General features: G+C 45.1%; 1 long non-coding RNA gene across 1 annotated transcript; it reads right to left on the reverse strand.

The window, feature by feature from the left end:
* Window positions 1–1,368: 1,368 nt before the first annotated feature.
* On the reverse strand, window positions 1,369–2,816 carry LOC311148526. The gene is made up of 3 exons (XR_014614910.1): window positions 2,631–2,816; window positions 1,784–1,891; window positions 1,369–1,509 (listed from the first exon to the last, which is right to left on the reverse strand). It is a non-coding gene; the product is annotated as an uncharacterized lncRNA (long non-coding RNA).
* Window positions 2,817–12,565: the final 9,749 nt, after the last annotated feature.

Raw genomic sequence — 12,565 nt, forward strand, 5'->3', positions numbered from 1 at the left:
TCGGTGATCTAGGAGAGGAGGCCACCAGGTTTGGGGGGCTGGAAGGATGGTTGGCGGAGCCTAGAGGTAGAGCAGAGCCAACTCCCCGTACTCAGGCTAGGCAGCGTGAGACTGGGCAGGCTCCGGGTTATGCGGAGCCACGTACTGTGCCGCGAGTGTTCCGGCACAGTCCTGTACGTCCTGTGCGAGCACCACGCACGTGTCGTGCTAAGGTGGGCATGTAGCCAGGACGGAGTGTGCCGGCTCAACGCTCGTGGCCTCCAGTACCCCTCCTCGGTCCCGGATATCCTGCGCCAGTGCCACGTGCTGTAGCGCCAGTACGAGTGCACAGCCCTGTACGTCCTGTGCTGATGCCTCACACACAGGGTGTGGAGATAGGCATTCAGCCAGGACGGGTTGTGTCAGCTCTCCGCTCCAGACCTCAAGTCCGTCTCCACAGTCCAGCCCGGCCTGTTCCTGTCCCTCACACCAAGCCTGTGGTGCGCGTCGCCAGCCCGGTCCGGCCCATTCCTGCTCCCCGTACCAAGCCTGTGGTGCGCGTCGCCAGCACGGTCCGGCCTGTTCCTGTCCCTCGCACCAAGCCTGTGGTGCGCGTCGCCAGCCCGCTCCGTTCCTGCTCCCCGTACCAAGCCTGTGGTGCGCGTCGCCAGCCCGATCCGGCCCGTTTCTGTCCCTCGCACCAAGCCTGTGGTGCACGTTGCCAGCCCGGTCCGGCCTGTTCCTGTCCCTCGCACCAAGCCTTTGGTGCGCGTCGCCAGCCCGCTCCGTTCCTGCTCCCAGTACCAAGCCTGTGGTGCGCGTCGCCAGCACGGTCCGGCCTGTTCCTGTCCCTCGCACCAAGCCTGTGGTGCGCGTCGCCAGCCCGGTCCGGCCTGTTCCTATCCCTCGCCCCAAGCCTGTGGTGCGCGTCGCCAGCCCGCTCCGTTCCTGCTCCCCGTACCAAGCCTGTGGTGCGCGTCGCCAGCCCGATCCGCCCGTTCCTGCTCCCCGCACCAAGCCAGTGGTGCGCGTCGCCAGCCCGGTCCAGCCCGTTCCTGCTCCCCTTCACACATTCTTCATTAAAATTCAGTACAAGTTCCTCAACAGATGGATTGACAGATTAGCCATATTGCTAATTGAACTATACGGAAATCAAGTTTTCCTGTTATCGTGCCATGTATGAAGGCTATGTAGAAGCTCATCCAATCACAATCGCCTGCAGAGTTTCGGGTATAAGTATTATTCCTGCACAGTAAAGAAACGCAGGGAGAGTTGGGTCCTGTGTGGCTCAGGTGGTAGATGCCAGGGTTGGATTCCCATGGGGGACCAGTACAAACAAGAAAATAAAAAAGGTATGGAAATGTATGCTCTGGATAAGAACTTCTGTTAATTGACTAAAATGTAAATGTAATATGAGAGTTCAAAGTGTTTTCCAGAAAGGTGGTTACCATGTTTTATTGAATGCTACCTGTTGCTCTTCAACAATTGCCAAGCTTTTCCCATACCAACTGTTAATTGAAGGGCCTTGTTCTGTGAAGGTGCAGAAATGACAGACAATAGAACAGGTGACTACTATGACACAGAACTTTCCAGTTTACGGTCAAAACAGATGAGTCTGTACTATCAATCAACTGTGTTACAATGAACAACTCCACAACACAAGTCTTTCTCCATGTTCATCTCCAGTATGCAAGGGATTTCCCTGTCTGTGTACAATAACAATAACCAGATTCCTCTATACAGATGCAGTACAGATATATAAGCAGGGAAAAGCATGAAAGTGAAACCTCAAAAAGTCTCTAACCTTTTTCAGCCAGGCAACATGCTTATAGAAATCTATGTTATACTCCATTCTGTTGGCCCATTGTAGCTTTGACTATTTTCTTCCTCAAACTCTACACTGTAACTTATCCTAGAGAGAGAGAGAGAGAGAGAGAGAGAGAGAGAGAGAGAGAGAGAGAGAGCGAGAGAGAGAGAGAGAGAGAGAGAGAGAGAGAGAGAGAGAGAGAGAGAGAGAGAGAGAGAAAGAGAAAGAGAAAGAGAGAGAGAGAGAGAGAGAGAGAGAGAGAGAGAGAAGAGCTCAGAAACTTAACAGAGCTTCTGAAAGAAAGATACTTTATCACTGTTAATCCCCTTGAATCCTTCTATCTGCTTCTTCCTCCTCTTCCCCTCCTACTCTCTCTCTTGCTGCAGAGAGACTGTAGTGGGGACCCTATGGTTTGCTGTGTCTAGGTCGGACCCTGGCTGTGTGGTTTGGAGCCCAGACAGAGGCAGGCTGAGAAGTGGCTAGTCTCTAATATCAGACTGCAGCACTACGACTCAGACCACGCCAGCTGGCTCCTCTCCCTCCCTTTCTTCTCCTCCCCTCTCTCTCTCTCTCTCTCTCTTTTATTCTCTGTCTCTCTCTCTCTCTCTCTCTCTCTCTCTCTTGCTTTCTGTCTGTCTCTCTCTTTTTATCCCTCTCCGTCTCCTACACAAACACTATCACTTTGTTATTTTTGTCTCTATTCCACCCCATAATCCTCCCCCCCCCCTTCTGAAAGATGGTTCATATGCTCAATAGAACCCAGTAACAAGGTTTCCTGAATAAATACACCACACTAGCCAGTTTAGTGTGTGAAGTGAGTTTAGGCTGTGTTGAAGCTACTCACCCCTCCCTTCTCCAGCCAATCTAACAGGGTGTGTGCTGTGTCCATGGGGACCTGTCTGCTCATGGACTCATGCTCCTCCTGGTCCACCTGGCCCTCCAGGGCTACCCTGAGATCCTCTACCAGCTGCAGCACCCTGATGTTGGGGTTAATGGCTGAGGTGAGGGCAAAGGTGGGGGCAGAGTTCGAACCCTGGGAGTGGTAACCTTGGGCCCCAAACTTCAAGAAGGCCTCGCAGAACCCTCCTGCCAATAAAATGAAATAATTTAGATTCAAGTTATGGTTAGGGCAAAGATCATAGGGGTGATACAGCCATCAGAGCCTTAAAACTAGCTATCCCAGAGTCTAACAATCCATTTTGACTTGTTTTGATTTTCTGAAATCAGATTACTATAAACTGTTTGCTGTTGACTATATTGTATGTGACTGCTCCACAAACAGGCGGTTAGGATTGCTGAGTGAAAGTATTATGTGCTGATGAATATATCATGCCAGTTTGAATTTCCAATGTGAGTCACCTGAATACATCAACATAATGTGTGAAATAATTGAAAACATCCAACTGCTACCTAGCATAACCACTGGAGGGCACCCTCCCACTACAACGCTAGCTTCAACAGTGCCTGAACGCTGTCAGCTTTGAAAACTCAAGTGTTCCCTATAGGGATATTGTAGGGACATTGCATGGTGTGTTGACTGCTTCTCTGAGTAAAGGCAGTGTGTCAAAGTGCTGTGCTCTGATGGTCTTTTAAATATTGCACTAGTCTGCACAGATATATATTCATGATCTCATGTCACCTTAGCTGTAGGCCTATTACAGGAATTGTTAGCATTATTAGCAATATGTTAGCCTGTATGACCATCTCTATGGGTGATGTCATGGTTTTCTCTGTCTTGCAGTGTACTGGGGGTCATTAGCACTATGCTATCTCTATTATTAGAGCCGTTTGTCTTGTGCCCCTTACAGGAACCCCAACAGAGTCATCTGATATCCTGCTATGGTTATGACAAACAGTGGTGACTGAAATGTATCACCCCTGTAAGAAAACATGGAGAGCTGAACAATATGGAAAGAGAGCTAGTTATAGAGTGTGGTGGACAACTACAGACAAGGATGTTGTATTTGTCTTTCTTGCTAGCACTGATTTTGCTGATATCTGCTTTATTGAGGAACGTTTTTTTCATTCTATGACATTGATATGTGGTTGTTTTATCGACCTTAGTTGAATGCACTGACTGTAAATTGCTCTGGATAAGAGTGTCTGCTAAATGACCAAAATGGAAATGTAATATAAATGATAGAGTATACATGGAATAGACCAGGTGGGGGAAGAAGAGAGGCAGCGTAAAAGACTAGCAGAATGGTTGATGTACAGTAGCCTACTGACAAGGACCATCTATTCAAAACCTGCTGAGTTTCCCCAAGTAAATCTGCTCTAGTTGGAACAAGCTTAATCCCAGTATCTCAAACTTCAAGATCCTAAGAGGAACTTTCCTTTCATCATTTCAACTAAAATCCAAAGTACACAATTTATTTTGATTATGCTTAGAAAGAACTGAACAAAATGTAACATTCCTACTCTAAGTTAATATATTTAAATCTCAATGAAACCTTCAAGACATTACCAAATACCAGTCTAAAGAGAGCAGTAATTGCAAGCCGGGTTGTCTTTGAGGAGGTCTTAATAAAATAGAAGCTTACCAGCGATAATGTCATCCATTTGCTCCAAGGCTGCCTCCAGCATGTGGCTGGCATCTGACGCCATGGCAACGGGCTACTTCATACACTGTTACTCACCGGATCACCATGCACCGATAGGAGAAATTGAAATAGAGAAAGCGAGAGAGAGGGAGAGGGATGGAGGGAGTGATAGTAGAGCCGGAGAGAGAGACAGAGAGGAGCAGAAGGGAGGGGAGTAAGAGATGGGGACAGTTTTCAATCATGTCAGACAGATTATAATCAGCATTCAGTTGACTGGAGCTTTAGGGAGTTCTCTTTGCCTCTTAGATCTATTTACAGCAAAACAACAACAGCTGCCCCAGCCCTTTTTCCCATATACATATCCTCCTTTTGGCTTTAAATGTTCCTCTCATTTTGCGGGCGGAGTTCTTGCCATTGTCAGCAGTCCTATCCACTTGGGATGGGAGCGCAACCTTGGCATTGTTTGTGTTTGTGTTTTTCTTCAAGTACTCCATTTGTCTTCCCTTTATTTCTTTAAGATGTTCTCATTAACTTCATTCACAGGTTCGGAAGGTAACTGAACTAAATGACTATCGCCCCGTAGCACTCACTTCTGTCATCATGAAGTGCTTTGAAAGGCTAGTTAAGGACCATATCACCTCCACCTTACCCGACACCTGAGACCCACTACAATCTGCATACCGCCCCAACAGATCCACAGATGACGCAATCACCATAGCACTGTACACTGCCTATCACTGCCTGGTACAACAACTGCACCGTCCGCAACCGCAGGGCTCTCCAGAGCAGGGGCGGTGTGTTCATTAGGGCGATATGGGCGACGCACTGCCAAACGGGAAAAGGAAGGGATTTTTTTTCTAATCAATTATATCACGGCAACAGTAGTTATCAGTGTTCTAATCTAGATGTCTGATCTGCCACTAAATGTCCAATCAGGCTAAAGTCGTGCTTCAAATGGCCCCGCCCCTTTTGGGGCGATTTCAGTCAGGTTGAAAATCGCCCAGGGGTCTCTCATAGACTATCATGTAAAATCTTTTTTTTTCAAATATCAGAGCTTTCAATACAATCTCTATGGGTTTCTGAGGGCTTGCACTTACGCGCTTTCGTCATACGTAACATAACCATGAACGTAACTAAGAAAAGAGCGGGTAGCAGCGTCAATCAATTCACGTACTACTATCAACATGGCTAGCGTTCAGTGCAACTCGATTGTCTCGTTGAAAGAAGTTCACATCAAAGACCATTCAAAACGAGCTACTGGAGTGTATGCTAGCGGTCATGAGGGAACATATTGTGGAGGAGGTGAAGTCGGCGAACTTCGTAGCTATCCAAGCTGACGAGACCACGGACGTTTCTACACAGACACAGCTGGTGCTTGTGCTGAGGTACATAGATAGCAACCACAAAGTGCAGGAGCGCTTTTTTGAGTTCCTTCCCATCTCGGAATCAACCTCAGTCTCAATCGCCAGTGTGCTTTTGGAGAGACTGAACGGTCTTTTTGCCGACGACGTGAAAGTCAAACTGTGGTGCACTGGCACTGTACCAGGTTCTCATGAGCTACAACCTCCAGGAGACGTTCTCTGAGACTGTGACTCTGTTGAACATCCTCATAACTACTCCCATGACAACAGCTGAAGCTGAGAGATGTTTCTCAACTTTGACACGAGTTAAGACATTCCTGCGAAATTCAATGGGCCAGGAACGTCTGAATGCACTGGCCATGCTTTCCATGGAGAGGGAACTAGTCCTCAGCATGCCTGATTTCAATGAGAAAGTCATTGACCGCTTTGCTGCATTGAAAGAGAGAAGAGAACAGTTTCAGTACAAGTAATGTAGCCTCTCTCTCTCTTTGTCCCTCCCTGTCTGTCTCTTTAACACACACACGCCCAAATCAGTTCACAGTTGATGTTGTTTAAAATAGTTATTTTTCATTTTAAAAAAAGTAAAAAAAAAAAAAAAATCTGTTCATGTTCATTTTTACAAATCTATACAATTGGCCAGAATATGGTTGTTCATATTTACAAATCTATACAATTGGCCAGAATATGGTTGTTCATTTTTACAAAGCCATACAGATAGCTGTGTTTACCTTTTCTAGAAATTATTTTCAAATTCTGTTTTCAGGCAAAATGTCTATCACTGTTCATTTTCACAAATCTATACAAGAGGGCAGAATATGGAAGTCTATAAAAATGTCTTATTACCAATAACTTGCATCAATGTTTTCAGTAGCCTCTATCAAAAGCTCCTGCTTGCTTGTTGTGAATTATGCTCAGGTGCACATATTTCCAATTCAACCATGAGGCAAAAAATGTGGTAAAAGCTCTTGTTGATCCTGCAATCTGAACAAATACCAAGATGCTGTATTTTCAGCTGATATTTCATTTGTTTATGGAAATGCATATTGTTTATGCAGTGTTGAGGAATGTGAAAGAACACCCTTGATTATTTTTACTGTGATAACCTATTTTGCTTTTGTAAGCCAACACTTTTGAGATCAGTCAATAAATGCTTCTGGCATTGACTTATATGCTGCCCCTGTCTTCATGTTGTTGCTGGACATATCTTTTTTAAAATGTGTGTAGGTCACCTAAATCATCAGAAAAATTGCCCCCCCTGAGAATTTTTTCAGGAGCCGCCACTGGTGGCCAGATAAATGCAGGGTGTGTGTATGTGTTTCAGAGGGTTAATGTACAGGTGGGTGTGTTGGTAGTAAGTGTTCTATAGAGGGACGATGTGTGTTTTCTTCTATGTGTGTCTGTCAGTGTGTTTACGCACTCTACCTAGTCTTCCTTTCAGACCCCTAAACACTTGTATGGCCACAGGGTGCATCCTGATGGCTTATTGGATTCCTTTTAGTGAGGGCCAGTAGCTAAACAAATAAAGGCAGCCATGTCTCTGTGTTATGACCTCCACCACTGTGGTCACAGCCGGCATGAAGTCAATTATACATTTACAGGATAAACATTTTAACTTCAAACATTAAACCAAGCAGAACTAGGTAGGACGGGGAATCATATACTGTACCTTGGGACTCTGGTCTAGTGGTGTTATCTCAGTGAATAGTGCAAGGTGTTGTAATATCAGAATCAATACACAAATATATGTGTATGTGCGTGCATGCATTCCTGCCTATCTGCCTGCGTTTGTGCGTGTGTGTACGTGCATGCATATGCCTGTGTGATTGAATGCTGGGTTTAGTGAACTTGTCGTTCCATCATCATGATGGCACTGACCTTCTCTCGACCAATGTGTTTTGGCTAATGCAGTTTTCAGAGACTGGAGAAATCAATTGCTCAGTCAGGACAGGAGGTGGGCTTGCACACTGTAGTCAGTTTACTGAGCACAGCCTATCCCCTCTTGATTTGATTTGATTTATTAGGATCCCCATTAGCTGACATCAATGGTGACAGCTAGTCTTACTGGGGTCCGACACATAACGAACAAGACATTACAGACAAAATACAATTGACATACATTTAGAAACATGAACATGTCGTGTGTGTGTGCATATATCAGTTACACATACATGTCAGTACATACAGTCGTGGTCAAAAGTTTTGAGAATGACACAAATACTAATTTTCACAAAGTCTGCTGCCTCAGTTTTGATGATGGCAATTTGCATATACTCCAGAATGTCATGAAGAGCGATCAGATGAATTGCAATTAATTGCAAAGTCCCTCTTTGCCATGAAAATGAACTTAATCCCCAAAAAACATTTACACTGCATTTCAGCCCTGCCACAAAAGAACCAGCTGCCATCATTTACATTTTAGTCATTTAGCAGACGCTCTTATCCAGAGCGACTTACAGTTAGTGAATGCATACATGTTTTTTTGTGTTTTTTTCATACTGGCCCCCCGTGGGAAACGAACCCACATCGCTGCCGGCCAAACCCTCCCCTACCTTGGACGATACTGGACCAGTTGTGCGCCGCCCATGGGTCTCCCGGTCGCGGCCGGCTGCGACAGAGCCTGGACCTCTAGTGGCACAGCTAGCACTGCGATGCAGTGCCTTAGACCACTGCGCCACTCGGGAGTATATGATCAGTCTCTGTACTGTATGTTGATGTCAGGCTGGTCTTTGTTGTGGAGAGTGCACTCATGTAGGACTAAGATGTTTCTCAGGTTAAAGATAGAGCTTGGCTGTAGCCTAAAACGATGTGCTGTAACTACTTCTCTCAGCTCATTATCCATGCATGTAGGCCACTGGAATATGCAGCTCTGGGGAGGCTGTACATTTGGTGACCGCAGGCATGACAGAGACAGAAAAGTGCAGTTTGACAGAAATTCTCAAAGTCATGGATAAAGCTCACTATTCTGTCACCCTTCAAGGTGATAAAACGACAAGATCACGCTCCAGAGTTATCTTACAAGGACTACATCATGATGTGTGAAAACATAATGTTCCTATCGTCCCTATTTAGGTTGACTTATTTCACCAATCTCCCTGTAATCTGTTGGAAACCCACCAGTAACACAGCACCTTCAGGCAGCTCAGATATGTGGTGATATGTGGGGTCTATTTTAAGCATGTGAATCAAAAATAATTAGGCCCTGAGATTGCGAGGCGTTATTAAAATGCTAAACAGTTGAATGGGTGGATAACAAGACAATCTAAACCTCATCAGGACATGGGAGGGAAGGACGGAGGGAGAAAATAGAACATGTCTGCTTTGTATTCACTGTGGGTGATTGTTATTTCATATATTACAGAATGTAATATGCCCATAGATCATTATTGACCAAATGAACTCAATGCTGATGTATTCACTCTCCCCTACCTGTAGTGGTTTGATATATTTTTGGTTTATTTATTATTTTTGGTGAATTCAAACACATATGCCTAACCTAAGCATGCTGCTTCACATATCAACAGTAGTGAACATTTGCTGCAGAAATATTAACTGTTTTTATTAATTGATCATAGTATAGCTTTTGCTATATTGAAATGTTCATTAGGCCTACTGGACGGATTTCTCCATAGAGGTGTCTGTTAGGGTGGAGATCAAATCTTCAGCAGAGTCATCCTTCACATCCTCATCAGTAGCGATCATGTCCTTAGTGCTCTCAGGGGTCAGTGCCATGTCAGGAGTGGAGTTCTGGGTGCTTGAGTCTGATGTGTGAACCTCTGTCATGGTCTCTGATGACTGGGTGGTCACCATGGAGATCTGTATCTGAGAGGTGGCAGTGGTCTGTGTGTCTGTGTTCATATCTGTTGTCTGTGTTTCTGTCTGCGCCTGTGTCGAAGTGTTGGTAGTGGATGGCTTTCTCTCTGTCCTAGTTGCCATAGACGAGGTGGTCAGAGGGACTCCAGGTAGCTGCCACTCCAGCGGGAGGATGGCCAGGTTCCTAGCCAGGGAGAACTGGGAGAGGGAGCTCTACCCGGAGGAAGAGGGGGGTTAGGTTGAGGTCAGAGGGGAAACTGCCTGGATGTGTGAATCTCTGTCTGTCCGTATAGTAAGTCAGGTTTCAGTAACTTACGTGGGCACGTGGTAGAGTCGGAGAGTCAGGTCTTATGTATATTTCCTCCACATAGGTCTTCACTTGCCGGGGTGTCCTTTGATTTGCCTGCATAAGACAATTGCAATACCCAATGATAAAACATTATGGGAAAGATCTTTTGCTCACGATAAAATATGATACAGCATGTTTGCTTGTCTCACAGAGTTTGGTCTTTGTCCCAAATGAGTTCCCTTGTCTGTTTCTGGTGTTGTACTTCTGTGTTCGTGGTCTTGAGATGATTTCAATAGCTGGACTTCAGTCCAGTCTTTCTCCCTCCCTACCTTTCCATTACTCTTGTCCTTGACCTTTTTGGTTGTAACATCTCCTCCAGACCAGTCTGAGCCTGTTTAGACATTTTGATTTTGAAGACACATCTTTCCAAGTGGAGCAATATCATTCTATATCTAATCAACAGACAACCCATAATACTCACCAGTATCAGATGCAGTATCTTCGTCCTGGTCCTTTTTACTCTGTCTGTACTGAGAGGCACGAGTTTTCTTCAGCTTGACTTTCCCTCCACAGCAGAAGAGAGTGAACAGCTGCAGGGCCGCCACAGCTGGATAGATGCTCTGCTTCTTCTCTTTCTGCTTGGTCTCCTTTGCTTTCTCCACAGGGGAGACCTCAGGGTCACAATCAGTACATCAGTTAGAAATCTACTGATATTTCAAACTACAATATCAATAGCCAATGAGCTCTAGTGTGTTTCCATGGCAAAATGTTACCCAATAATAACTAGGGTTAGTGCTATCCGAGATCCTTGAGACATCCCTACCCTAAACCCTAACCTTACCTCTACCCTTACCCTAACCATTTCAATTTCAACTTCAATGGGGGTAAGGTCAGAGTTGGGACGTTCCATGGATTCCGTTAAGACTTTTTAACTAGTAGGGCCTACCCCATCCGAAGGGGCATTGTGACATTATCACATTTGTCAAGCAGTATCAAATTCAACACAATATACTGTGTTTTCCTTATTGTGGTCATTATCAATTATCAAATGCATTGGCAAATCCTCATTGATAAGCAGGTTTGGATGTCTTACCGAGTTAGATCTTTGTTTATTGTCTTTTTCTGTTTCCAGTGTCGTTCTGCGTTTGTGGTCCTGAGATTTACATTTTAGTCATTTAGCAGACGCTCTTATCCAGAGCGACTTACAGTTAGTGAATACATATATTATTTAAAAAATTATACTGGCCCCACGTGGGAATCGAACCCACAACCCTGGCGTTGCAAACGCCATGCTCTATCAACTGAGCTACATCCCTGCCGGCCATTCCCTCCCCTACCCTGGACGACGCTGGGCCAATTGTGCGCCGCCCATGAGTCTCCCGGTCGCGGCCGGCTGCGACAGAGCCTGGATTCGAACCAGGATCTCTAGTGGCACAGTTAGCACTGCGATGCAGTGCCTTAGACCACTGCGCCACTCAGGAGATTTCTGAACTTCAATCCAAACTTTCTCTCTCCGAACCTTTCCTTTACTCTTGTCCTTGATCCTTTTCACATCACCTGCAGAATAGTCAGAGCCTGTAAGTGAAACATTTCCAAGACACATTATGTTTTTTTTCCAAGTGAAGCCTAAATAATTGTACTATGTAGCAGCACTAGTCAATATACACCTCCTCACACTCACCAGTATCAGAGTCACTATTGTTGTTCGTATCGTGTATCGTTGTTGCCTTTCTCCCCTCACCACTCTGGGAGGGATCAAATGGTGTCTTCTTCATCCTGACGCAGCTCAGCAGTGTACACAGCTGAAGAAAGGTCAGGGCTGGAGGGATGCTCTTCTCCTTGGGTTTCTTTTTATGTTTATGGGTCTCCTTTCGTTGCTCCCAAGGAGAGACCAGAGTGACAGGGTCACTAAGTGTCTGACCCATAACACGCTAGGGTAGTGTACTGTTGTAATCAATCAAATCAGTTATAGGTTGAGAGATGTAGCTAACACGCTCTACCTGAGCTTGTCTAACAATTTTAATGTGGTCTGGGATTATGTTAGAAGTGTGTTTCCGTGGCAACATGTTACCTCATAATGTTCCCTAGTGCTCCATCCCTGGTAAAGTGGCATTGTGACATCATCAAGTTATTTACTCATCCACATATCCACCCAGAACACTGGAGCAGCCTATTACTATAGACCTAGTCTGCCTATATGTCTGTATGTCTGTCTGTCTGTACAGATGTAGGATCTTAATTTGATCACTCTTTTGTTGCTGAGATTTGTACTGCAGAGCAAGAAATGCAAACTTGTATTGTATTACAAAAGGCTTCTAAAGTTTGTAATTTCCATTTTAAAATGTCAGACTTGATTTGCCCAAACAGAAAATGTATCAACCCCTACAAAAAATGTCCATTCATTATAATCCACATCATAATTCACATTTCCTGTTGCTGCAGAATTATTTTCCTGCTGTAGCAAACTGGCTCAAATTAAGATCCTACATCTGTATGTCTGTCTCTCTCTCTTTCCTTCTCTCTCCATCTCTCTCTCTGCCTGTACTCATATTCAACCTCTGCCTTCACCCTATTGCAGCACTTTGTTTTCTCATCTATTGCCTGCCTGCATCATGTTGCAAGGAGAGGGTGGCTGAGCACAGGTCAATCACTCCACATTGAGAATGATTATACAGTTGATTATCAAGTGCCACACTCAACATATTACTACTGTTGGCAATCAGAATACATACTTGTTGTAGTCCAAGAGTCTACTCAGTGAATACATGCAGGCCAG

Source organism: Coregonus lavaretus (genome assembly GCF_964263955.1).
Source record: "Coregonus lavaretus genome assembly, chromosome: 21".
In the NCBI taxonomy this organism is placed as follows: domain Eukaryota; kingdom Metazoa; phylum Chordata; class Actinopteri; order Salmoniformes; family Salmonidae; genus Coregonus; species Coregonus lavaretus.